Source organism: Felis catus, chromosome E1, assembly GCF_018350175.1.
Source record: "Felis catus isolate Fca126 chromosome E1, F.catus_Fca126_mat1.0, whole genome shotgun sequence".
Taxonomy (NCBI): domain Eukaryota; kingdom Metazoa; phylum Chordata; class Mammalia; order Carnivora; family Felidae; genus Felis; species Felis catus.
In genome coordinates, this window is record NC_058381.1 from 58,700,974 (window position 1) to 58,727,770 (window position 26,797).

The 26,797-nt window shown below is 56.7% G+C and overlaps 1 protein-coding gene across 3 annotated transcripts in view; it reads right to left on the bottom strand.

Annotated features, from left to right (window-relative positions):
* The window catches only part of RBFOX3 (RNA binding fox-1 homolog 3), a 448,365-nt gene that overhangs the window by 157,645 nt on the left and 263,923 nt on the right, over positions 1-26,797 (bottom strand). For all 3 annotated transcript variants that reach the window (XM_019818344.3, XM_023244208.2, XM_023244207.2), the window contains exon 3: positions 25,659-25,766. The gene's annotated coding sequence lies outside the window, so the exon portion shown is untranslated. The remainder of the gene's footprint in view (positions 1-25,658; positions 25,767-26,797) is intronic.

Sequence of the window (26,797 nt, forward strand, 5' to 3'; positions counted from 1 at the left end):
TGGGGGTCTAAGCCCACCACGGGGCGGGGGGGGGGCACTCTGGGCTCCGCGTGCCCGCCCCCACAGGAGAGGGACGCAGAACAGCTGTGTCCAGCATTGTCCAGCGAGGAACAACCAGAGGTCTCTGCGGCCCCAGTTCAAGAGAGGAGACGCGGGTCCAGGGGAAACTGGCTGCGGAGGTGGGCGGTTGGCCGAGGTTGCTGGCGGAGCGACCCAGAAAAGGGGTCGTTAGCGGCTGACCCGTGCCCTCCCACCCCGAGTCGTATGTTGAAGCCCTAACCCCCAACTGTATCTGGGTGGGGGGGAGCCGTTAGGGGGTAATTCCGGTTCGGTGAGGTCAGCAGCGTGGGGCCCTGGTCTGATTAGATCAGCATCCTCGTGAGAAGAGGAAGAGACACAGAAGAGCCCCGTCTCTGTCTCCAAGCACACATCGAGGAGAGGGTACCGCGAGGAGGCGGCCGTCTGCAAGCCACAAAGACGGGCGTCACCAGAAACCAACCTGCCCTCGCCTCGGTCCCCAGGGCCTCCAGCCTCCAGAGCTGTGGGGGGTGAGCGTCTGCGGTTTAGGGTCAGGTCTGCGCAGCCCCGCAGGCTGAGGCATGCGCAGAGGGGAGGGCCGGGCTTGGCGCCCAGGGGGTGCTGGGGACGCACGTAATCCCAGTTACGGGTGCAGCTGGGAGTACGGCAAGCGATTTCGTCGCCAAACCGAGGGCGCGGCTCGTGTCACAACACCGGCGTCTTAGACCCCACACCCAGAGGCCTGGACGTGAGTGGTGGCGCCGGCAGCCGGGGACGTGGGCTTCCAGGTGGCCACGGCTGGCACATGATCCCTCGAGTACGCGCCCGCCTCTGCCGCGAAGCTGGGTGGGCGCGCGAATGGGCCCTGGGGGTGTCTGCTTCCCTCCCTAGCTCCCTGGAGCTCCTGGCTGTATCCTGGGCATTAAAGCAGCAGTGGGGGGGGGGGGAGGGCAGAGGAAAGACCACCCTGCCCACGCAGGAAGACCACAGCAACAGCTGCGGGTGTAGACAGAAGTCACACGCTCACACACGCGTGTGCCACATGTGTGCACGCGTGTACCCACAACCCCATGAGAAAACCATCGAGGCACCAAGAAGGAAACACGCAGGTTCTGTTGAGTGTCATGCGTGAGCAGGCCCGGCAATGACACGCCCAAGAGGGGACACGGGTACTCAGGTCCCCGCAGGCCAGGCGGCCACAGGACACACTCACACACCCACGCAGAGGCAGGGACAACAGACCCTCCGAACCACGTCCGCAGGCCCTTCCCAGCGGAGCTTCACACACGTCCCGAGCCCTTTGGACTTGCTCGGCCCCTCCAGGGGACACCTTTGGAGGAATCATACTCATGCTGCTGGCTGGGTGTTCAGAGTGCACTGAAATGAAGGCCACGGTTGCACAAATGGGTGGGAGAGGCGCGAGGGCTGGGGGTTTCTCTGGATGCCACGCTGTGTGTCCACACTTGTCCATATGTGGAGGAATGCGTGTCCGTCCATGTGTCCTCCTCCTGAGGCCAGGGACAGGGCACGAAGCTAGGGCCGGCCATCTGTGGGTGGGGTCCTCACATTTCTGTTCCAGAAAAGCTGTGGGCATGTGGGGCGTGGCTTTGCCGTCCATCATGCAGAACTTGGAACATTCCAGGCAGAACCTTCCAGAAATCGGGAGTGGAAGAGCACAGGCCGTGAACCAAGCCTGTGAGCGAGGCAGAAGGGCTGTTGGAAAGATGCCCACTGTCCTCTGCTGTGGGCAGGTAGGACCTCTGCAGCCAGATACACCTGGACTCCAGCCCCTGGCACAGAGCAGCTGTGTGGCCTGGGGACTTCCTATCACCTTCAAAGTCAAAGTCTCTCTGCCCGTGGAACGAGCAGGGCCTCGCCGAGTCGGGGGGCCACGCGGCACTGTAATGAGAACCCTCCCGATGTCCTGGGCACGGGAGGGCTGGGCGCTGGCACGTGGCCGCGTTGGGATGGCCCCACTGCCCTTTGGGTGTTGTGTTGGCACTCACGGCCCTACACGGCCAGCACGTCCTACCCCGTGAACGGCACCGGGGGATCTTGCTGGGGTTCACACCCGATGGTGCATGGATTTAACCCCGCGGTCCTCAAGGGCTTATAACACATCAAGAGGTGCTAAGATCAGTAAGTGGCCTTGAGGGTGCTATTGTTGTTTAAGTGGGTGTGTGCATGGTCTTTCCCTTGGCCAAGCTCTCCTGGTACTGGCACTGGGTGCTCAGAGACCCCGGCGGAGGGGCAGCCCTCGGGGACACAAACCGCCATTAGGCTGAAAACAGACGCGTCAACATAGGCACAACCCATTAACGTGATCATTGTCGAGCTGGTCGGCGGACTTTGCTGAGACAAATATATCTGGAAAGAAAACACTGGCGGGAGGGCGGGCGTGCGGACGACAGGAGAATGACATTAATTCAGAGGCTGCTGTATTGGGCTGAAGTTTTATTTGCTTCTGGAGATAGGTGCTGACCAAATGGTCTGCAGCTTATTACTGACCCGGGCAGCTCTGGGGAGGGCTGGGGAGACACAGGCACGGGTCTGGGGCACAGCGGGCGGGGGCGGTGGTGGGGCTTTCCTGTTGACTGAAAACACAGCCGTGAGACAAGACAAGAGTGGGGGGGGGGGCGGTGCCGAGAGAGACAGCCTGGCTGTGTTGGCTGAATAAAGTACAGGAAAACTTCCATGTCAAAACGTTTTCCCCCTAAGGGACTCGCTGATGCATTTCCTTTTTAGAAAAGGGTTCTTTTCTGCTCTCGGGAGCTTAATTTCATTCGGAATGAAAAATGACAAGAGTGAATTGGACCAGTGGCTTGGACCCAGCCTGAGCTGCTGGCTCGATGCACTTCATGTTTATTTAGCTGAAAGCCGGGCTGCGAAGCAGTTGTCTGCACCAGAGCAGAGGAAAGGGGACTGTGTGTGTGTGTGTTGGGGGGGGGGCACTGGAGGCAGAGACCCTCTCTGCTGGGGTGCATGCCGCACACTCTCTGGGGGGAGGCTGCCTGGACCAGGCGGCAGGCTTCCCCGGGGACCTCGGTGGGAACCATCGCCCGCCTGCCCCAGGCCCAGCCATCCGCCGTCTGGGCTGCAAGGGCGGGTCCAAGTGTGCGGGGGCCAGGCTGCCCTTGTTTCTGGCCCTGCGGGGGCTGGGACAGGAGACCTCGAGAAGCCACCTGCCGCTCGCCGGCACCAGCCTCCTGAAGTCAGAGCCACCCAGCCGATGGCTCTTGTTTTATTTTGGCTGTGGGAGCAACAGTCCCCGCCCCACGCAATCCAAGCGCCTCTGCTTTCGGGGCAGGCGTGGAAAGTTTCCGTTCTCGGGAAAGGAACCGAGGCGGGGTGGGAGGAAAACCCTGCCAAAGTCATCGGTGCCTGGCCACGTGGGTGGGGAGCAGCCACCGATAGCAGTGTTTGCTTTCCTCTCCTGGTTTTGTTTTCAGAGCTTCTAGAATAAATGGAATAGAGGAACGTTTCCCTGTTCCCACGGTTCACGTGTGCATGCCGTCTGGCTTAGGAAACGCGCCGGATCCAGGTGACTGGTTGTAGGTGCTGAAATTGGCCGGGAGTCCGTGGAGACCCGGCATGGGGGCGCACTTCTGCCCCCACGGTCGCCGGGAGCCCCTGCATGCATCAGGGTCCCCACGGCAATGGCATCTGATGTCAGGCCGGTCGTGGCCTTGGGTATCAATCCGGCTCCTAGAACTGAATGTTTCAAAACAGAAATATTTCCGTTTTAAGAGATCGTATTGTTCCCTTCACTTGTGTGCTTAGAGGTGGCCGTGCGTTCGAAAGCCGGGTGACTTTTGTCTACACATTTCCGTGGGCAGGTGCCTAATGTGAACAGTCCTGTGTTCCAACACAGCACTGCCTGGAGAACCGCGCATAAGGTCTGAGAGCAGTCTGGGGCTTACAAAATATTAGGTAAAGAAAGTCTGGCTTATGACATTTAACACCTTTCTGGAATGTCTTACTACCCCCCAATCCATAATCCGAATGTCTTGCTCCAAAAACAGCAGCCATCGTCACAGGAGTGACGATCCAGTCTGGCGATCAAGTCGGGACCCCCGTGGGAGGGGATGGCTTATAGCGTCCACAAGGAGATGGCTGGAAACGGGTTTGCCGGTAGACGCAGGCCTCCTCACTCAGCGCTGTCCTACAGGACAAGGGGTCACGTAGGGACCCGAGAGGTGGCAGGCCGGGGGCCCTCAAGCCTCTTTCACCCTGGGTGCTCCGAAGGAGAGAAGCGGTTGCAGAGAGAGCCCAAGCTTTGCAGACGGTCTTGGATTTGAAACCCCGCCCAGGTAGTTCTGTCCGTGCGAAGCCAGTGACACGGTCTCGCTCCCTGAGTCTCAGCGTTCCCGTTACGAGGTGGAAGAGGCACCGGCTGCCCCTCGGGGGTGGCAGAGGGCCCAGGAGGTGCTAGCAGGGCACCTGTCGCCAGGTGGGCACTGGGCAGAGAGGTCCAGCCAACCCTGCTGCGGGGCCTGAACTCCCTCCCCCCTCCACATGGCGAATCTGGTGCCCCGCCTTTCTGACCCAGCCAAGTGGATAACCAGGGCATAGCAAAGGTGCCCACAGAGCTCCCAGTGCCCTCTCCTGGCCCACGCGGACAGCTACTGTGCTAGTTCACAAAAACGCATCCCAGAAGATCCCAGGAGGCTTCATCTTCATTTCTGATTGTCTTCCATTAGCAGGGGCTCCACATACTCCAGCAGAAAATTGTTTCTGCCCCAGAGCCACTCCACCAAGTAGGTAACAACGTGTAAACAAATATTTAAATGTGTCAGAGAAGCTGATCCTAAAGGAACCGCGCTGTGAGTCCTTGTGGTTTCCCGGAGACTCATAGGCGAGGCCCCTAAACACGCGTTCCGCTCCTCTGTCTGCTTTGGTGAGGCCGCACTTTTGTGCTTGGGGTTCTGTTCAGGTGGGCACGTCTGTCCTATATGGAAGATCGACGGGCCAGCCAGACGCCCTCCTGGAAGCCAGGTGCTGATGAGAAGCTGGCAGCCATTGCCGATAAAGGGCCCTGTCTCACCTCTCTGCTTGAGGGGACCCTCCTGGTTGGCTCCTGTGCCTTAGCGGTCACTTGGAACTTTCTAGAACGTCCCACCTCTTGGGAGCCTGGCAGCCCCTGGCTTCACAGCTGCATGGCTTCGACACAGCTGAGTGGGGCCCTGACCCCCTCTCGCACCCACATTTCCCGTGGCCCCCAGCCGCCAGCTGCAATCCTGCCCAGAAAGGAGACAGCTGGCCTCCTGCCGCCCCGTGTCAATACCCAACTCGCCCCTCCTTCTGCAGCGTGTTCCCAACGGTGGGCAAAGCCCGTGGAGCAGACTGAGCTGCAAGGGAGGTGCTTAACGCCCTGCTCCCGATACTCATTAGCTGCGCAGTGAGTTTGCACATCCCTGGGCTGGTTTCCTCCTGATATGTGATAGAGCTTAATACGTCGCCACTTCCTGCCTCGCCAGCCGCCCCGAGGGAGCCACATCCTCACGGCCTTTCGCTAACTCCCTGCCGGGGGAATCCGCGGCCTTCTGGTCCTCTCCCTGGGCGCTGAGGAAAGGAAAGGGTGCCGACGTGAAGAGGACGAGGATGCCCACCGGCTGACTGGCTCCACCTGGGGGTCGGTGTGCCTGGCACAGAGGGTCCCCTGAGCACATGCTGTCTGGCTCATTGCCCTGCAGATACCGGCGGGAGCCCGGTTAGGTCACAGGCATCATGGAAACAGCGTCCCGGCCAGTCCTGAAGGCACACATCTGTCCTCTGCCTTGGACGCAAAGCCTGAGAAAGCGTGTGTGATGCGGGCCTGGGGACGGGCTTCCCGCTCCGTCACGCGGGCCCCGCTGTGGGGACAACACATGTACACGAATGAGGACATCCGTTGCCGGGAGACCTCTGATGGTCCATTCTGTAGAGCAAGGGCTGCGTTCCATCAAGTGGACAATAGGCCTCTGGACCCCGGTGCACTGGTGTGCCCGGGACCCCCACACTAAAGCTGAGGGGTCCCTGCCTTTTGGCTCCCAGGATGGAGAACTGGCAGGAGACCCTTCTAGCTGGAGAGCAAGGAGCTCCCCTCACCTCTAGCCAAACCGAATTTCCCAACCTGCAGGAGACCCTGAACGTGGAGTGTCTGTGCAAAGAGAGAAGGAAATTGAGTTTCAAGCGATTTATTTTTCCTCTCGATTAGGTTTGCATTGAGTGGGGGAGGGGAGGGAGAGACGGAGAGGGGCTGGGTCAGCAGGGGGGCCCGGGACACCCTCTGTGTCTTCAGCTCAGTGTTCTCCCTCTCTGCTCCCCCGGGGGGGGGGCCTGTGACATGCTCGGCAAAATCCACAGGGTGGGACCCTCAGCCGGGCCCTGGGCAGGGCCAGGCCCACCACCGATGGGAGACTGGTTCAATGGCAGGCACCTGGGCCCCGCCGGGCAGCCAGGGTCCTGCCCTGCCCTGAGACTCAGATTCTCAGGTGGGCTCTGTGCTGGCAGCTGGTGCCACTGGGGTGGCTGGCGTGGGGAAGCAAAAAGAAAGAAGAGAACATCCTTCCCCCACGGTCAGACACCACAGTGTTCGGGGAGGAGCAGATTCCCTCTGGGAAGCTTCCTGGTGTGCAGGGCCATGCTGACCACTGGGGTCTCCTTGGAGCTCTGAGCTTATGGCCGTGAGCGCTAACCTGTGTGTCCTTCCCCTGATGTCGGGGCACACAGCTGTGGGAGGTGACGATCCCACTGCACGCTGTGAGCGGGGCCCCAGAATTCTCCCTCAGACCGTGGCTTGCTGTGGGGACAGGAGAGACACCTCCACATCCCCTTTCCCACCACACACGCTGGTGTTGAGTGCGCTTGGAGGAGAACAGTCCTGCACGCACGCGCACAGCAGCAGATATGAACACAACGGCCCGGAAGGCGGGAACAGCCCACACGTCCCTCCGCAGGTAAGTGGATGAACGAAACCCGGTGTATCCTCACGGTGCGATATTACTCGGCATGGAAACAGGAACAAAGCACAGCCTAGATGGGCCTTGGGAACCTCGCTGCATGAAAGGCCACCACCTATGCTAGGATTCCATTTTTGGGGAATGTCCCAAACCCTTAAATCCACAGGGATGGGTCACAGACTGGTGGTCGGCAGGGGCTGGGGGAGGGGAAAGCTGGGGGTGGCTGCCGCCTGGGAACGGGGCACCCTGTCGGGGCGACAGACAGAGCTACTAAATGCCACTGAAACGTTCACTTGGAAACGACTAACTTTAGGTTTTGTGAATTTCACTTCAATAAACTTTCGAAAAATCGGGTTGAAACAAGGACTACCCTGGAGAGATTAGGGAAATACACAGGGGTGTAGAGGAGGGGTGGGCCTGTGGCAGCCGCTCTGCCCGCTTCCGGCCCTTCTGCGTGTTTCTGTCTGGCCGTGGGGAGGGACGGGGGACCTGTGTGTTCTTTTGCCTCTGATGGCTTCTCCTCACCCCTGCCCACAGGATTTCAGCAATTGGGGTTTGCATGCACATGTTGACTACACTCGGTGACATCCCTGTCTTAAGGAATCAGGAGGCTCTGCACGCGTCTGCAAACACTTGAGCTTTCTGGGGTGGGTGGGCGTTCGCCGCAGTGAGCTGAGCAACCACGGCAGGAGGGTTTCAGGGCAAGCAGGAGCAAGACGAAGGTAATGACCCTGTGCCCATGGCACCCCATGCCTGCCTGCATCTGGGAGGGGATGGAGGGATGGGTGTGCGCAGGGGCAGCAAGGCCAGAACAGGGAGGAGCTGTATGCTACCGTGACGTCAGTGTCCTAGCAAACTTGTTCGGAATGCTCGGCTCGGAACTGGGTCTGGACGCAGCGTCCTCGGATCCCATGTTGCCAGATCCCTTGTGTTTCCTGGGGATCTTGAGATTCAGTCTGGTTTCTGTTAAGCCCTGTGCTGCCCCAGGCCGTCCGCCAGGCTAAGCTGCCGAAGGCTGCAGGAGGTGGGGTGGCGCGGACGGAGAGATGGGCTAGGCCCACAGTGGGAACGTTCGGACACTCCACCGCTGAACACGCGTTCATTCCAAGGTATGTTCAAGTCCTCCCTGCTGGGCCCCGCGAGGCACCAGGGCGAGTGTCCGTGCCGGGACCCCAGACGGATGTGTCCACCTGTCTACTCAAGCTCCCGCCGGCAAGCATCCCACACTCAACACGTCTAAAAGCACGTCCCTGAGCGCCAACCTGCCCCACCTGCTGCTTCCCTGTTTCCCCGTGTGACTTCTGGTGGGGTTGTCTGAGACTTGTGCCTTTCTCTCACACCCCGCACCCGACCCATCAGCGTGTACTCAGGGGTCCACCTTTAAACAGATCTCGAATTCCACCCTTCGTCCCCTCTACTGGGACCACCGCAGGCCGGGCAAAACTTTCCTTCCCGGTCAGGCTGCTTCTGATCTGGCCCACAACGCACCGCCTACTCGGAACCAGGCAGCAGGTGTAACGGAAGGCATGGTGGGGCAGCCTTTCTAGAAAACCCTCCCCCGACTCCCACCACACTCAACGCAAAGGCAGAGCCCTCAGGAGGCCCTGCCCCATCTGGCCCAGCCCCTCCCTCATTCTGGAGTCCTTGCTGTTCCACCTTTGGGTCGTTGTTCAAATGTCACTGTCTTGGGGAGGCCTGCTCACCTCCTTACTTCCTCTGCCTTCCTCTGCCCCTGCCTTCCTCCCGCCTGGCATACGACTTTCTTCCCTACAGCCTGTCCGCTGTCTGTGCCACGGGAGCTCCTGAACCCTCAGCACCTAGAATGGGGCCTGACAGGTGTTGGAGGCCACTAAGCACTCATGGTGGAAAGGAAAAGATACCCCCAGGACTCCGAAGAGGGCTGATAGAGAAACAGATGCCCGGAAAGCACGGAGAGGCCACGGGGGCAGGAGACACACCCCTGTCTGCCAGCCAAAGAGAGTCCTCCCAGCCCGTCTTCCCCTCTCCAGACCCAACTTCCCAAAAGTGTGGCTCCAGAACCCCTGTCCTCCACCCCTCTCCCCCAGAGGCCCTGCAGCCTGGCTTCTGGCCCCCCCACCCCAGTCACGCTGCCGTCCCGAGACTCCCCAGCTGCAAAATGAGACACACGGGTCTCCGCCCTCACTTACAGCGCCTCCCCCATCGCGGAGCACTCCCTCATTCCTGAGGCTCTGCGCCTGCGTCTGTCCCCCACCCTCCCTGCAGCCCACGGCTCCTTGCTCCTTTGGCCTTCCCGGGCCTGGCATTCCCTTGGCTGACCTTCCCAGTCTACGGCTACACGCCCCTGGCGTATTGTATCCGCCCCATGCTTCAGCTCCCCTAATGTATGATGACCCCCAAATCGACGTATCTGACCCTACGCCTTCCCTGATCCGAGTTCATCAGAGGAGAACGGAAGAGCCAGTGTGTTCCACACACAAGGAACACCTGACAGAAGGCACGAGCCCTGAGAGAGAAGGAAGCGGCTTGTGCTGGAAACGGAGCCGGCGGGTGTGGGCGCAGTGGAAGCCGCACGGTGATCTGGACAAGCAGCGGGGCAAAGGCGGGGGGGGGGGGCAGGTGGGGGAGGGTGCGGCCCACATGGGAACCAGGTTAAATCAATCATGGGCAGCTCCTATCGCTTTCCCATCTGGGAGATTACGTAGCCAGGACGTGTAAAGTCTCCAGCCTTGTACCGCCCATCGTGCGCCCAGAGAAACCCCGTCTGTGGCATAGAAAGGGACTTCTCCCGGCCCCTGTGGTCTCAAGCCCAAACTGATGGCTTTCAGTGTGTGCGGACAGTCATTCCTGAGCCCTTGTTGGCCCGAGGCTTTGTCCCATCAAGGCTGAGAAGCTGACGGCAAGGCATGGAGAGGTATGTAGAATGTTCTTGAGGACCAGGCCTTGTGTCTCCCCTAGAGGTGGCCGGTGAGGCTGGGACCAGTTCTGCTGACCACTGGGCACTGAGATGCAGCGGCCCTGCTGGGCCTCACTAGCTAGCGGGCAAGCTGACCACAGCAGCCCCTGCCTGTGCTCTTGGCCACCCAGAGTTGAGTCCCCCCCTGCCAGAGCACCTGTCTTTTCTGTTCCCTGCCTTCTCCCTTCCCAGGGAAGCGACCGTGACCCCCGGCACAGCTTCCTGGCTCAGGGGAACAGGCCTCCAGGGTCTCCTCTTTTGGACTCATCTTTAAATCTGCCTCCCAGCTCTTAGCCTCTGGTTCAGAGCTTCCCCCAGAAAGTGGTGTATTTTATCTTTATGTGTCAGGATTTATATAAAAAGGGGATAGTTCAACTCTAAATGTAATGAGTTGGAAGGACAGCTCTCTGGTGACTTTCTCTAGTGAACACAGCATCAATAACATTGATTGCTAAAAATAACTAATAACCCTGGGCTGGGGGTGGCCAGGGACCGCTCTAACCCCGCCTCTGCACAGCATGTGAGGGAAGCAGGCTAGTGCCTGTAAGGACAGGTGGGTCCCACGCATGCTGGCTGTTGTGGTGCTCATCCTGGACACCGTCAAGGGACAGGTCCCGAGCACAAGCGGCCAGCAAACGGAATCTAAGATTGACGCAAATGACCCTCGCCAAGGGCCTTCTGAGGCCAGGCCCAAGAGATATAGTTGATGTCTAGGAGTAAGGTTTGCCCAAAAGCGGAGAAGCTAGAGTTTTCGACAAGGTGGATGGACCAGCACGGATTATGTGCACGTCATCTCACTTCCGGAGGCCTCTCCTCTGGGTTTGGTGACGGGTGGATGGAAAGGCTCCACCATACATGCAAAATCGATTTCCCCATGCCCTCAGCTCTGGCCACTGCGCCCTTGACAAGGCTGGCCATCTTCTTCCAGAAACGGCCGGTGGGTCTGGATGGGGATCCATGTTGGGGCGAGGCAGGCTCTTTGGCTGCCGGATCAGCTCAGGGCTTCCTGCGTTTCTGGAGGGATTCACGTGCCTAAGCTCTCCTCCCCCCCTCCGGGGACTGGAGGCGATGAGAAGCCAAGTGTCTGGGAGGTGGTGAGGCCCAGGAGAGTGAAGGACCGTGATGCGATGCCAGCCTGCATGTAAGGAAAGGGGCTCTTAAGCTGGTCCCAAACGAGTGCAAGTTAATAGAGAAGAAATAATGTGCTCTAAATTAATAGCATGAATGTCAGCTCTGATGGCCGGGTAGTAAAGCACACAGTCACTGGAGTTCCTTTGTGTGGCTGTTTTCTGTTTTGTGTGTGCCCTGGGCATAGGGAAAGAGCCGCGGCCCCCTGTACAGCGACACGTTTTGCATTCTGGGACAACTTCATCGGCTGAGTTGGAGTGTGGGAGATAAGAAACTTGCTGTGGGGTTGCATTCGGTTAGCTGGCCCCGCATGGATTTGTAATCAAATACTGGAGGTATCTGCAGTGCTCTGCCTGGGGTGTGGGAATTTACTGAAGTGCCTCGCAAAAGCTCCTGCTCGGGGACGCTCCTCCTCCTCCAGGCAGGAGGAGTGGGGCTGAGGGCACAGCCCAGAGCCCTGTATCGTTGGCACAGCCCCTCGAACCTAATAGCCCCACACTGCATCAGTGACAGGACCTGCAGAGCCTCTGTGGCTCACGGCCTGGGCAGGCAGGACCCAACACCGGGCTTTCTCTGAAGTCTCCCTCCTCTGATCTCTGTTCTCAGGGACCCGCAGCAGTGTGGGAGAGTCCCCGCACTCATGGATCACAGTAGGAACCCAGCCCTTTCCCCCTGGCCACTCCCAGAGCCTTTCTGGATGGCCGCATGTGGTTCCTCTGTGTTCAGTAGGAAGAAAGCGGATAGCCTTTGCAGGCTGGCTGGGGGAAACTGGGACAGCATGTGACTTAGAAAGTCTGATGTGAAAACTTTACCAAGAGCAATGCCCAGCCCCACTCCTGGGCTGGAGATGTGGCTTGGACCATAGCTAGCTCCCACAACCTAATGAGATATGCTGTAACTTAGAACCCCCACAGCCAGGCACTGGAGCCCCACCACCAAGTTTGGATCCCTGATTCTGAGGCTTGCGTCGGTGACCGATATTTTGGGGGATTGCTCTGTGTTGTTATGAACCCGCCAATAGTCGTGCCAAGGTGCTAAGGGGGGAGGGGTTGTCTAAAAGCTGGAGGAAGCCATGAGTTCCAAGGACACCAGGGCACACACCGGAGGACAGGACCTAAGGAGCTTCTACAGGTGTGACAGAGGGGAGGGAGGGAGATCGGCGCGTACCCTTCACAGAGCCAGAGAGTACTCGTTATGCTCTATTTTGACTGTCCGTGCCCCACTGCACGAAAGCAACAGAGGACGCAGAGGCTGTCACCAGCCCCTGGCACGGCCCCAGCACATAGAAGGTGCTAAAAAACAGCAGTTGAAGGAAGGAATTAAAACGTTAGTCTGTAATGATAACATATTTATGCTGACACGTAGGCTTGGCACTGTAGACACACACACACATACTCTCTCTCTCTCTCTCTCTCTCTCATCACGTACTGCCCCTGTTCGATGCCGCAGAGGGTAACGCTGGGCTGCTCTTGCTGGATAATGAGAGAACAGCAGTATGCCAAATGCTTCGAACAGATCCTTTTGCCTTCTTTCTTCTGCTTGGTCCTGCCACCAGAGACCTCTGACTATATTGTATTCTGATTCCGCCAACGTGAAGCTGCATTTGGGGGCGGGGGAATCACCCGTTCCCTTTCTATTTAGGAAAGTAAGAAGCAAACAGACTTCATTTTGGAATCCGTCCTTTCTTGTGGGAGTTGGAATAAAAGACCATTCCTCCCCGAGGCCTTGCTTTGGCTTTGTGGAGTTTTATATCTACTCCCTCCCCACCCTCCTGACCAAAGGAGGCCTCTGAAGCGCCTGCTTGGCTGGAACATCAGAGATGGAGGTCTCAGAAGCCTCTTCTCTTTTACACGGCTGTTATTATTAACGCCTTACATTTACACTATATTCCACAGTTTTTCAAAGCCACTTAAAGATATTGTCTCATTTGATCCTTCCAACAGTCTTAAGGTTGGCGGGGAAGATCTCATCTCTCCATTTTACAGGTGAGCAAACTGAGAATGTGGGGAGGTAGTGACCTGTCCAAGGTCACACGGGAGCCAGCAGGAATTTCCCCAGCTTCTTGTCTGCTGCTCTCACCGTGTCGGTCTGTCTTTCGTTAATCTGCTGCTTTGGGAGGCGGTGCCAAACAAGTGAAGATCTGCCCTGTGTCAATGGTGTGGTCCCCAAATGAGATGAGACACACAGGAAGGGCTTTCAGGGATTCCCCCGGTTAGCAGTTCAGTGCCAGCAGATGTTATGGGGTGGGGAAATGAAACAGGGCCAAGAGAGAACCCTCAGCCGGCATGGGGTTGGGTAGACCCTGGGAAGCAATGACACAGACTCACACGTGGTCACCCAACCAGCTACTGGGACAGGTAAATGTTGACACTTCAGGCCACTAGGTTCTCCAACTGTGGCCACATGGCTGCCCTCATACGGTTGGGAACACAGGCAAACTGAGCCAGCTTTGTACTGGCCTTCAAAAAATGGCTGCTTTTTCCTAACAGCTTCTCCGCCTTTGAAACCCCTTGGCAGAGTCCTGGACCAGAGGGCAGTCTCTCAGATTAGATTGGGCACACCTATCATCAAGTCCTAGCACCAAGTATCTGCGCCCTACTGTAGCTGGTGCCTTTGCTTCTCAGGGAAACAGGGATAGACAGAGGTGCCGTGGGAGGGCATGGGGTTCAGCACCACGGACAGTGGCCGGCAGGTGCCTTGAGCTACCAATCACCTCCCAAGTTCCTGGGAGTTAAAATTTATTAGAAATGGTGACAGGGCCTCTCTGCGCTCCTTGCCTAGAAACACATGGCACTCATCTGTCACCTGGAGACAGCAGCTAGTGCTTGTGTAGGCTCGTGCCATGGCTGATCTGCCTTCATCAAATTCGAAACATGATTGCTTGTCACTTGTTTTAATTCATTTCCCCACCAAACCTGAATTTGAATAACTTCCCAGATTTTCTTCATCAGGAGGAAGAGATTTCTTCCCCGGAGGTGGATACGAAGAGCTCAGCGCCCAGTTCAAACAGCCTGACCTTCTACCGAGACAAAGACGTGCAGAAGCTTTGCTCACAGCCCAGTTCGCCTTTCCGATGGCGCCTGGTCCACGTCAGAGGCTCCGTGAGAGGGGATGACCGCCATGGGGTGTGCTCAGACTTGGGGATCCTCTCAGAGGCTCCGGTTTTATCTGGCACCAGGGGCTAGGGCCAATGAGACGTGCAGGATGCAGATAAATTCTGCCGGGTGTGTGCTCACTAAAATCCACCATGCTAGAAATGCATTTGGAGGCAATCCTGCCTGCCCACAGCAGATTTTTCCAGATCCTGGCAACTGGAGCATGTTAAGGACGAGATACAGCTGCCAGGTCCGATTTCTTAAATCAAGATTCGCTTTGTGGGGAGGGCAGGAGGAAAAAAAATTAATGCATAACCTGGCAACGGGAGGGAGGGAGGGAGGCAAGGAGGGTGCCTGCTGCCTTGGCCTCTCTGTGCATTTTGGGTGGGAGCCAATTCCTTTCCAGCAAGTGACTTCCAGCTCAGGAGAGGGGGAGGGGCTTCCCACCGGCAGCCCTGGATAAGCACTGCCTGACCCCAAGCTCCAAACTGTGGGGTCTGAGCATGAGCCAGGCAAGGTGCTGACTGAAGGAGTAGAAGTTGCCGGTCTATGTTTTGTGTCATTTCTTTTTCCCTGAGCTTCAGCCACTCATTCTTGCCACTTCACACTCAGTTTCTTGCCCTGTCGTCTCCTCCCAGACTCCTCACTGCATCATATGCCGAGTGCCTCCCACAGGGACCTGTGGGCCAAGCAGCTGTCGGGGCACAGTTCAGGGGCCGATGTGGCGCCCCTGTGTCCTGGCCAAGTGTGCTGCAGAGAGTGTGAAGATGGCCGGCATGTCTACGTGTGGCCTGTGTGACAGCGCTTTCTGGGGGTGCCGGGGAGTATGGAGTGCAGGGGCATCTTAGGGAGTGTCCTCTGTGTGTAGCAGGGCGGTGGGAAAGTGCAGCTCTTCCTAAATTAAGACTTCAAGACGTTTTACGTACTAGACAAACCAGTATCATTCCTAGTGCTGATGGCCATCTCCGTTCTTCCCCTTTTCAATTACAGCTTGTGGGGGGCTAGGTTGGGGGGGGCAGTCGAGAAGGGGCTGCAGGAGGGCAGAGGCAGACACGAGGCGAATTAGAGAGACTTTTGTTGCACTTAATATCAATTCATTTCGCAGACTGCTGACACAGCCAGATTCCACAGCTCAGAATTTATGGGGGCTCAGTGTGCAGACGTGCGGACTCAGAAAGAAAATACAAAAGAACTTTTAAAAAATGACCAGCTATCAGCAAAAAAAATTTTTTTTTAATTTTACCCCCCCCACACACACACCCAACAACAACAAAAAAAGACCTACCAATGTCACACACACACTCACACACACAATCTGATTTGGATTTTCGTATTGGTTCAGGGCACTTAATCTCATTATGTAATAATCACATCATTTGCCAGAATCAAGCCGTGTTTCATTACTTTATGGGCAGACTTTATATTAGATACACGTGCAAAAATGATAATGAGAATGTCAGGAAAAGGAATACGCTGAAGAAAGGGTACAGCTCTTGACCTGGAGGACAGTGGTCCTCCCTGCGTCCCCTACCTAGGGGGCTGGGCTCCCAGGAAGGCACCTGACAGAAGAGTCCGTGCCCAGACTGGGTGGCGTTCTTCCACAGCCACCTGCTATGGCCCTCTTCCCCCTCTCTCCTCCTCCCCCTTCCTCCCCCTGCTCCCCTCCTCCGTCTTTCCCTACTTCTCCCCCTCCCCTCCACTCCTCCCTCTCCTGCCCTCCCCCGCTGGCTGTGGTTCTTTCCTGATCTTGGCTAGTGGCTCTATTTGTTCATTTTCTTAAAGTGCCCTCCGAGGCCTGCTGCCTTCCTCATGTGGCGCTCCGCAGGACTAGGATCACACCAGAGAGGAATGACGACGGCCCCCAGCAGACCTCTGACACTCTGGACTGCCTCTCAGAGATTTTAGCTGTCGCACTTTCCATAGCCCCTGCGGGATCCAGCCCCCCACGGTCCAGGTGACCTTCACCTGCCTGGGAGCTGACCAGTTGGAGATGAAGGAGAACCTCAGGGCCGGGATGGTCCTCCCTTGCACCAGCAGGTGGAACCTGCCTCTCCAGGGCCATGTGACTTCCTGGGGGCATCCCCATGGTATCAGTGGGACCCTTCCCAATCATCTCCAGCAACTCTGGGGGTCTTTGGGAGCAGGTGGGGCTGTGGCCTCCACGAGGAATGCAGTGATGGCAGATAAACACATGGAGACCGGAAGAGCTGTCACCCGGCACTGTGGCCACAGAGCAGGGTGGCCACAGGACATGATGGGGTGTCCTTTTCAGGATGTGGGGGGCCAGCCCTGAGTCATGTTTTAGTCACAACAGACATGCCCCGTGCAGAGACTCCAGGGACCACAGAAGCTGACAGGGTACCTCAGCAGCCCTGCCCGCCCCACCCCAACTGCTCCTTAGAAACTGTTCTGAAGTTGAGTAGAAAAGCCCGTTTGTCTGTTCTGCTGTATGGGAATGGTCAAACTGAAAACAAACAAACCCAATGAGCATACGAATTACAAAACAAAGCACGAGCCTGGGAAGATATTAACGGGTGTTAGTGCCTCCTTCCGGAAGCTTCTCCCAGTGGAGAGCTCACCACCAGGCAGATACAAAATGCATCTGGGTTAGGGCACTTGACTCAGCAGTGTTACAGCAAACCAACAGTGGAGGGAAGGTGCGGGAGGCATACTAAGGCAGCCCGGGACACTGGAAATGTCTTCTGGGGGCAGGAAGAGAGGCTGAGGATTAGCGTCTCAGGCAGTGCACCACTGAGTGGCACCATACAGCCAAGGAGCCACGGCTACATTCCACTGGCGGTTTCCTGGGTGCCAAAACCGTGACAGGGACTGTGAATGTGTGTGTGAGGGGCGGGAGGGGGGGGGTGGGGCAAGGGTGAGATTGAACAAATCTCTGCTTCTAGGAGCCCCTGTCCTGCTGGAGAAGACAGGCCGGCACTGCTCTGTGGCTGGTGAGCCCAGGGCCAAATGAGGCCCGAACAGCAGGGATGTGAACGGGGGTGTGCCAAGCTGGCTTCACGGAGGTGATGTCCTGGTGGAATATCAGAGGACAAAGGGCTCTGCAGGGAGACAAGGGCTCTCTGCACAAGGGAACAGTGTGGGCAAAGGCACAGAGCACAAGGCAAGGTTTCAGTTGACAGACGGCCTTGAGAAGGTTCTCTCATCACCCGGTCAGCCCTTTGCGGAACCGGGCACACGCCGCCGGGCAGATCAGGAGGAATAGAGACTGCCCGTCCTGTCTCTGCCCCACAGTCACGCACCCTGAGTGTGGGCTGTGGGGAACGGGCCGGGGGCTGATATGGACAGGGATGGAGGTCTTCTGTGCGGGCGACAACCAACCCCATCAGAGGCCACACGGTATTGACCTTGATGGCAGGAGAGACAGAAGTAAACAGACTGTCTTGGTGCTGTGGATCGATCAGAGGCGGGGCGGCTGCACTTGAACACCAGCATCCTGCTGATGGCAAGGCTCGCAGGCAGGAGGACAAAGGTCTGGAACTGGAGAGGCTCGTTCAGATTCAGCAGGGTTGAAACTCTCCCCCGCAGCGGATGCAGCTGGACGTGGGGAGACAGGGTGGGCATGGGAAGTAAGCTAACGGATAAAAGGCCACGTGCAGGACCGAGGACACAGGAGGACTTGGAGCGGAACGTCATTCCTAAAGCAAACCCGGGGGACAGGGCCCAGCTCACCCAGGCACGATGCTGGGCAGCTCTGTCACAGGCTGAATTGGGTCCCCCAGATTCACATGTCGAAGCCCTAACCCTCCAGCACTATGTGGGATGTGCCTGTATCTGGGAATGGGTCTTTCAAGAAGTGGTTAAGTTAAAATGAGGTCACAAGGGTGGGCCTGCATCCAGTGTGACTGGTGTCTTTCTAAGAAGAGATTAGGACACAGACGTGCACAGAGGGACGATCATGTGAAGACATAGAGAGAAGACGGCCGTCTGCGAGACCCAGAAGAAGGCTCCAGAGAAACCACCCCTGCTGCCTCCCTGACCTTGGACGTCCAGCCTCTGGGACTGTGAGGAAATATGGTGTTGCTGAAGCCGTCCAGGCTGACACTTGGTGACAGCAGCCCGAGTTCACGAACACAGGCCCTGCCAGCTCAGTGTTCCTCCGGGAGCACCAGGAATCCAGTAGTGATGGGGCAAATCGAAAAGAAAAGCCGGTGACATCACTCCAGAACAGAAGACCCGATCCTGCTAAAAGGCAGCTCTGATTTATAACAAAAATATCCCTCCTTTCTTAAAAGTGAGATAAAAACTTTTACACCTTCGGGGCGGGGTGGGGGTGGGGGATCCCGAAAGAGGGGAGAATCCACATGTGGGTAAAATGGGCCTAAAACATGAATAACGGGAACAACCCACCAGATGCTCGGTCAGTGCCCCGGGTCAGCGCCCCGCGTCTCCGCCAGAACCGGTGAAGGAAGCACTTTGGGCGAAAGCTACGTTGTTGTTGTGACGCCGCTCTCACTGATCTGCCTGTTGTGACCGACTCCTCGAGGTGTCTTAGTCTCTAGGCCCGCGTTTCAGGCTCGGAAGGAAACACCAGAAACCCCCTGTGACTCAGCGCCAGGGAGCTTGGTGACTGAAGTGGGGACTGATCTTGCTTTGTGTTTCCAGAAGAGATTAATGGGTCTCAGGAGAGAACGGCCTGACATTTCAGCGTTTCCTTCCCAGAAAGTCCCACCTTTGTGGCCGCACAGCATTTACAGGCAGAATCCCACACAGGGGACTCAGGGTTGTCAGGATGAAACACGGCCCCCGGTTCCGGCATTTACTTGGGGAAGACAAGCCTCTCTTCTCTGCTGCCCTGGGCTCCAGACACCCTGTGGGCCTCTGGACCACCCCTTCCTCGTCCCGCCCACCCCCCAGGCTGAGCACTCAGGCCCCAGGGAGCGACCCTGGGAGTCAGGCCAGGAGACACCTCCTTCAGAGGGGAGCCTGGGGGAGCCCCCAGGGGCTCTGTGGGTCCCTGCTCACCCATCCCCCACTATCTCAAGACAAGGCTGTAGCAGCATGTGTACCCCGCTCAGTCATTCTGGACCTCTGCCTCTCCGCATCGTCTGTCGGGACGTGGAAGCTAGCTGGGTGGGCAGCTAATAGGAGGCGAAGTCTCCCGGGTGCCACGGGCCCACGAGCCTCATCCAAAGTCAGCGGGAGAATCGCCTCCCACTGGGCATATTTATTTTCCAGACAGAGAGCTGCAAAGATGTGCCCCGAACAGACTGACACAGAGGGGCTCCCTGATGGGGTTTCAGTCCTGCAGTCTCAAGGCCTGTCTTCTGCAGGTGGGTGGGTGGCGGGGATGTGAGGCGGGGAACAGGAGAGCCTCCCTGGTAAGTGAGTTTCCAAATCCGTTCGGTTTCCATCATGTCAAGACAGATGAATAAAAAGGCACACCTACACAGAGCAGCGTGGCCCATGGCACCAAGAGGCAGGAGCCACCTGGAGTCCGTGATGGAGGGCGGGCGAACACGAGGCGGGTCCATCCCTAAGTATCACTCGGCCATCAACAGCAAGGAATTCCTGACACCCGCCACAGCATGGAGGCAGCCGGAGGACATGACGCTGAGTGACGTCAGCCAGATACAGAAGGACAAGCACCGTACGGTTCCACACGTGTGAGGTCCCTGGGGTCTCAAATCCAGAGACAGACAGCAGGACGGTGGGCGCCGGGGGAGTGGGAGGGAGAGTTAGAGTCTGATGGGGACAGAGTTTCAGTTTTATAAGATGGAAAGAGTTCCAACACGGTTAGGATGCTAAACTGTGTTCTGTGTATTTTACCATGATTAAAAATAAAATTTCAAAAGAGGCATACGTACACGGAGCCCTCACCACACGCCGGGCACTGTCCCAGCTCCTTCACATACAATTAATATTTCCTCCATCCTGTTGAGAGCCTTTCGAGAAGAATGTTATTGTCCCGATTTACAGGTAAGGAGCTCAGATGTTGCAGGTTAAGTAACTGCCTGAGATCGCTAATAAGACACAGGGCCAGGGTTCAAACCATCAGGTACCCCATAAATACGTCCCGAAAGAACGAGTGAATGAATGAATGATGTCCAGTCCCAGACTCCATACGTTGTTGAAGTTGCCCAGCTTTTATCAAGTTGTTGGTTTTAGGGGAGGGAGGGGGAGGGCTGGTGGTAGGTAGGGCACCTTTCAAAACAAAGTAACTAAACATTAATAAAAATACACCCGAGTGGGGGGTGCCTGGGCGGCTCAGTCGGTTAAGCATCTGACTTTGGCTCAGGTCATGATCTCACCGCTCGTGAGTTCGAGCCCCGCGTCGGATTCTGTGTCTCCCTCTCTTTCTCTGCCCCTCCCCCAATTGCGCTCTATCTCTCTCTCACAAATAAGCGTTAAAAAAAAAATTTTTTTTTTCAACGTTTTTATTTATTTTTGGGACAGAGAGAGACAGAGCATGAACGGAGGAGGGGCAGAGAGAGAGGGAGACACAGAATCGGAAACAGGCTCCAGGCTCTGAGCCATCAGCCCAGAGCCCGACGCGGGGCTCGAACTCACGGACCGCGAGATTGAGCTGGCTGAAGTCGGACGCTTAAACGACTGCGCCACCCAGGCGCCCCCCAAATTTTTTTTTTTTAAATACACCTGAGTGAGGGGTCTTTTCAGGGTGATGGGAATGTCTGGGACCCAGACAGGGGAGGTGGCTGTACATCGTGGCTGTGCCAAGTGCCACTGAATTGTTCACTTTAGCTGGTAATCTTATGAATTTCAAGTCAGTAAGTTATTTTAAAAATATAGACATTAAGTGGGTGTGTGTATATGTATATATATATATTCATATTTATGTTTATGTTTATATACATGATTAAATATAAACCCAAGTATAATTTAGGTATTCTGAAATTGAACACAAATATACCAGAAATGTGTTTACGGACGGTTGGGTATACGGTCATATGAACACGCACTAATGCCTTGCCCGTGGGCACCGTTCTCCCGTGGGTGGGCCTTTGCTCTTATGTGGGTGCAGACGGCTTATCAGGGAAAAGACGCGTTTAGGGGAACTTACAGCCCCGCTTCCCAGATGGCGACTCCACCATACACGCCCCCCCGTGGACGCTGGCTTGCAGGCTGGGATGTGGGGTTTTCAGATCTGGTTTTATTAAAAGTCCCCTGAAGTCTCTCCTCCTCTGAGATGTCTCTGTCTCATTAAATAATAAGTCACACGGCCTGGGGGCCCTGACCTGCCTCACCTCATGAATGCTGACTTCCCTTTATCTTTTAGAGAGAGATGACAGTTTATTCCCCGGGAATGGTTGCCAGGGGCAGACCACCTGATAACGATGTGATTAACGATGAATTAAATTATCATCACCTTTCAGCCCATCACGGGACAGGCTTCCAGACGTTGTGTGTGTATGTGCGTGCGTGGGTGCGGGTGTGCGCGTGCTGGTTTGTGCACATGCCCACATGCGCTCTGCGGACCCGGGAAAGGCCTCCATGAAGGAAGGGGTGGGAGCGTGAGGCCACGGGGGCCACCCTCCACGCAGCTGGATGTGGACCGGGATCCCACACACGGGAGCACGTCTGGATGCCCCGGGGGAGCCCATTCATCAAAGAAGCTCTTGGAGGATGTGTTTGCAGACTCCTTTGGAATGTGAATAATCATCTCCTGATTCCTATTTGGGAAATTAATCTTCCGGTTTCTTGAGGTGTGCCAGAGAATTCTGGAAGCGGGGTCAGAGGCTAATGCCTGTCAGAGTAGTCGGAAGCATACCTGGGGGGTTGGGTAAGTGAATGATGACACCTCTGTGTAATGAAGCAGTGTGCATGCATTAAAAGCGAGGTGACAATCCACCTAGAAGTACGCTCCTGAAGATGCTGTTAGGCTGAAACAGCCAGAAAAAACCCGGGTTACCAAACAATGGACAGACTGTGATCGTATTTCTGTAATTTCTGACAGTCGGATTATACGTTTGCTTTCTCGTCTGTACTTTTCTACGACGAACATGCCTTGTTTATGTACTAACGAAAAGGTACCATGAGCTCATTTTTATTTAAAAAGAAAAGCATCGATCCTAAGGACGGCCTTGAGACCTCCCTAGCCCCAGAGGAGGAAGACAAACCAAAGAGCCGCCCTTCCGGATTCATCTCTGCGATTGCCCTTCCCCGAAGGTGCCGCTGGCACCTGAGGTCTGGAATCATGTTGTGGGGGCAGGAGCTCGATCCACCCGTCCCTGTCTGTGGGACAAGCAAAGCCCTCAGCTCTTTCCTTTGGCTCCTCTGTCACGCCCTCTCCCGGGACAGGTCACGCCCGCACTGCTTGGACACTCTGTACTTAGGAAGCCAGGGGCCAGCCTGATGACGGCACCGAAGGTACATACCTCCACCTGCCCGGCCCCGACAGGCAGGTCAGGCGGACCAGGGGCACGAGACCACTGATCCCTGGAAGAGTCACCTTCAGTGCAATGACAGCTGAAACAGGGACGCCACCCCTCGAGGGTCCTGAGGAGGATGCGGGAGAACAGCCTCCACTACCAGCTGCGAGCCTTGGGGGAAGCCCTGGGCCTCTCAGAGCCCAGTCTCCTGCCTGGCCCAAAAAGGAAGGAGCTGGACAAGATGGTCCCCGGGGCCCTCCCGGCTCGGACGTCCCATGGCATTCTAAGGGTGTGACATAACGTGACACAGTATGACTTACTACTTTGACACCAACAGGGCCAGAGCATCACCTTCTTCCTATTTTCCTTATATTTCAGGTTAGGGAGGAATTTTTAAGACAGAAAGTCTGCTTGGAGCCCCCCCCCCCCCCCCACCATCTCACGCACACGTGTGCACACAGGCAAATACTGCAGCTCAACCTCACGAAGGCGTCCAGTGTAGACTATGAACCAAGGACACAGGCAAGCCCCAGTGATGACACCCTCACTCAGCCTCCTGGGGCCCGGGGTGCCCAGCCCAGAGGCCCCACTCTCTGTTCTGCACGAACCTCTTGCCCAAGGAGGCAAGTTGGCCACGGCTGCTTCAAGGTGGTCCACGGGCAAACCACTTCTGTGCTTCACACACTGACCAAGGGTCAGAAGCCCCAGAAGGTGTGAATTCCAGTCGCGGCCCCTCCTTTCCTGCCCCCCGGGGCCTCATCTGCAGTGGGGATGTGTGAGGGGCTCAACCACAGCAGTGGATGTCAACACCCTGCGGACTTGGGGGCCTCTTATTGGAGCGAGGGGGCATCCCCTCCCCACCAGAGTCCTTCCCATGGACCAGCGCGTCCCAGAGAGCAAGGAGCCTGGCTGTGGTGTCCACCACTGGCTGGACGACCGACGTGCTCCGGTCTTCATTCATTATCTTCCCTTTCCACCTGCCCCAAGTCCCCCCAAAGCAGAAACGGACAAGAGGCCCTAAAAACGTCCACCGAATGACCTGAGATGCCAGAGACGCTGAGCTGTCGCGACAGGGCTCACTCTTGGGTTCCGCGAACACGTACGTTCCCAGTGCCCCCAAGTCCTAACGAAAGGCACAGTCCTGTCCCCCTGTCCGCCTGCCTCAGACAGAACGCAATGAAAGCGGGCTCAGTGGCCGCCCCTCCAGCCTGCCCTGAACTGAGCAGAGGGAAGAAGCGTTTGGAAAATCTGCCCCGTCAGCTCTTTCTGCCTCTTCCCTGGCCGGTCTCTCCCTCCCACTCAGCCAGTGTGTGGGCCGGGGAGGCGGCAGGGCGGGCGTGCGGCTCTGAGCTAAATAAACTCCTGAAAGGGCAGGGAGCCTCCACTGGGCCGTTTTTCAGGCTCGAATTCCACCGAGTGCAACTTAAAAAGGCCTTTCCACCTGTTCAGCCTGAAATCCCTCTCTGCCCTGGGCAAACAGCTGCCCTCCAAGGAGGAGACGTGACCGGCAGGTGTGAGCCCAGCTGGCCATCCAGCTGTCAGGTGGACCCCGGCGTCCGGCCTAGGCAGCCGCAGGAGGCTGCCTGTCCCCAGGTGGGAGCCTTGGCTGCCGCCAAGGAGCAGGGTGGCAGTGACCTCCCACCCGCAGGAGGATGAATCCTAGGAGTGTCTCCTAAGTACCAGGCTGAGAATGAACAAGACAGGGACAGAACCATTCCCTGGCCCGAGGGCACTCTGCAGTGTCAGATGAGGACTCCCTCGCCCAGGGGCAGCCTGTGCGTCTGTGCAGAGTGCCGGCCGTGGACACTTTGAAATTCGGCTGGGAGCTGACCCTGGGCACACCTGTCTTTAGGGAGCTTCCCCGTCCCCTCCCTGCTCTGTTCCCTGGGATGCCACTCTGTTTTCACAGGTGTTTCTAACTCAGGCTAAACTATCCTTGCTGCAGACCCGGGGAATGGGGGAGAAGGCGAGGAGAGACTCGTCTTGTTCAGTGACCACCCCAAGGGCCACTCCCCCCTTCTCTTCCATGCTGTAGGTGCACAAGGTCACCAGCGAAAACCAACAGAGAAATGGTAGAGGTGGGAAGGGGGAGGCAGGAGAGCCAAGATGCACCCCATCTCCTTTAGCCACCAGATGCACCCAGGTCACATCTGAACCCCTTCCTCCGCCCCACCTGTGTGACGGCCTTGCCCACCTGTGCTCCAACCATCCCAGCTCCCTGGAAACCCAGAGCACTGCTCCAACGCTGGTCCTCACACCTGCCAACCAGGCATCGGACCACTGGTCGGAGGAGGAGAGGCTGGGTAAAGGGAACCCTGGACCCCTCTGGGCCCCATCAGCCACCAGTCTTGGAGAGTCTGGGCGAGAGTTTGGCCCCAGGCCCTCTTAAGGGAGTTTTCTTTTATATTTATTAACCCACTTTCTCTCTTGGCACTCGGAGCAGCGAGGAAGCCTCAGCCAAAGCTATTAATAGGTGGAGGCCATCCCTGGGGAGGAGAGTGAGCTCATACCTATGGCACAGGTGCCAAGCATAATAAAGGTTTCTGAGTCTGTCTAAATATAGGCTGCGGCCACATTGGGGAGCAGAGGGCAGGCCTCGGGGAGCTGAGCACAGTCTTCCCTGTCGCCCCCCACCCCTGCTCCCTGGGCAGAGCTTCTCGAAACCTGTGCCAGCGCCCGGCCCTGCCGGGGAAAGACCCTGGCTGTCACAAGGTGCCCCCACTCCAGGTCAGACCTGGTGGGAGATGCCAAGGAAGGGATTTGCAAAATGGCATGCAATATAAATGACTCCTGTAAACAGAGAGTTTAATAAAAAGGCAGTGAGGGAATTTATGGGCAACCCAAGGATGATTAAAATTATTTATCTACTTACCTCCCTTGCTGGCTGATCAGTCTATTAATTATCTATTATGCACTCGCTGATTTGCATTTTAGTAACGGGACGGAGTAAGGGCAGGTAGGAAACACGGAAGGGTTCAGGAACCAAGCGGCGGGGGGAGGGGCAGACCCTCCTCTCTACCAACCACGGCTCCCCCAGCTGACGCCACGCTGACACATTGCCGAAGTGCCACGCTGCCGCCCACAGAGACAGCCACTCCCAGCCCCTGGGCCCCCGAGAAGCCCCGATCCAGGAACCTGGATCCAGGAACCAGCTCCGGGTGGAGCAGAAAATTTGACGTGAGGGGATGCGCACCTGTTTGCCGACGGAGAGCTCCTGGGACAGGTTCCCAGCCGAGGGGGTCTGCAGACCAGCTCAAGGGAGATGCTGGCAGAATCTTCCTCTGGCCGTTCTGACTTAACGCTGCATTTAGAAAAGAAAACACGAGAACAAAACCATTTTCAATCTCTGAATATCTGGAGTGCATCAGACACACGCTCTCCCGCGCTCTTGATTAAAAATATCACAGGACAGAGTGTCATGGGAACGGCATCGTTTCAACGCTGCAACCAAGGAGCATCGGGCTGGGAGAAGTTATAACAAAGCGTCCCTGCTCGCCACCTCGAGGCTCCCAGCCACTCACAGCCCTGCTGCTCTCTTGCAGTGAGACGCACAATATCAGACAGGCTCTGGGACCCGTGGGGAAGGGGGCCCACAGCCCATGGGGTCTGGCTGCAAGGTACAGACCTTACAGTTTATCTAGATCTTCACCCTCGCTCATCAAAACCTGCTGGCTCACCACAACCAGCCAATTCCTTGAAACAAATCTCTTCTCTTTATCTATCTATCTATCTATCTATCTATCTATCTATCTATCTATCTATCTATATCATGTATATCGTATAGGCATAGGTAGATACAAATATAGTTGTAGATGATATAGATATAGATAAGACAAGTATATTGATAGAAAGATGGATGGAGGGGGGAAGGGAGAGATGAATAAATGGATGGAAGGATGGATGGACAGACGGATGGCTGGATGGATGGAGAGATGGATGGATGGATGGATGGATGGACAGATGGGTGGATGGCTGCATGGATGGACGGACAGACAGACGGACGGACGGATGGATGGATGGACAGACGGATAGGTGGATGGATGGATGGATGGATGGACGGATGGACAGATGGATGGCTGGATGGCTGGACAGATGGATGGGTGAATGGATGGACGGACAGATGGATGGCTGGATAGATGGATGGATGGACGGACAGACAGACGGATGTACGTACGGACGGACGGATGGACAGACGGATGGCTGGATGGATGGAGAGATGGATGGGTGGATGGGTGGATGGATGGGTGGATGGATGGATGGATGGATGGACAGATGGATGGCTGGCTGCATGCATGGATGGACGGATGGATGGATGGACGGACAGACGGATGG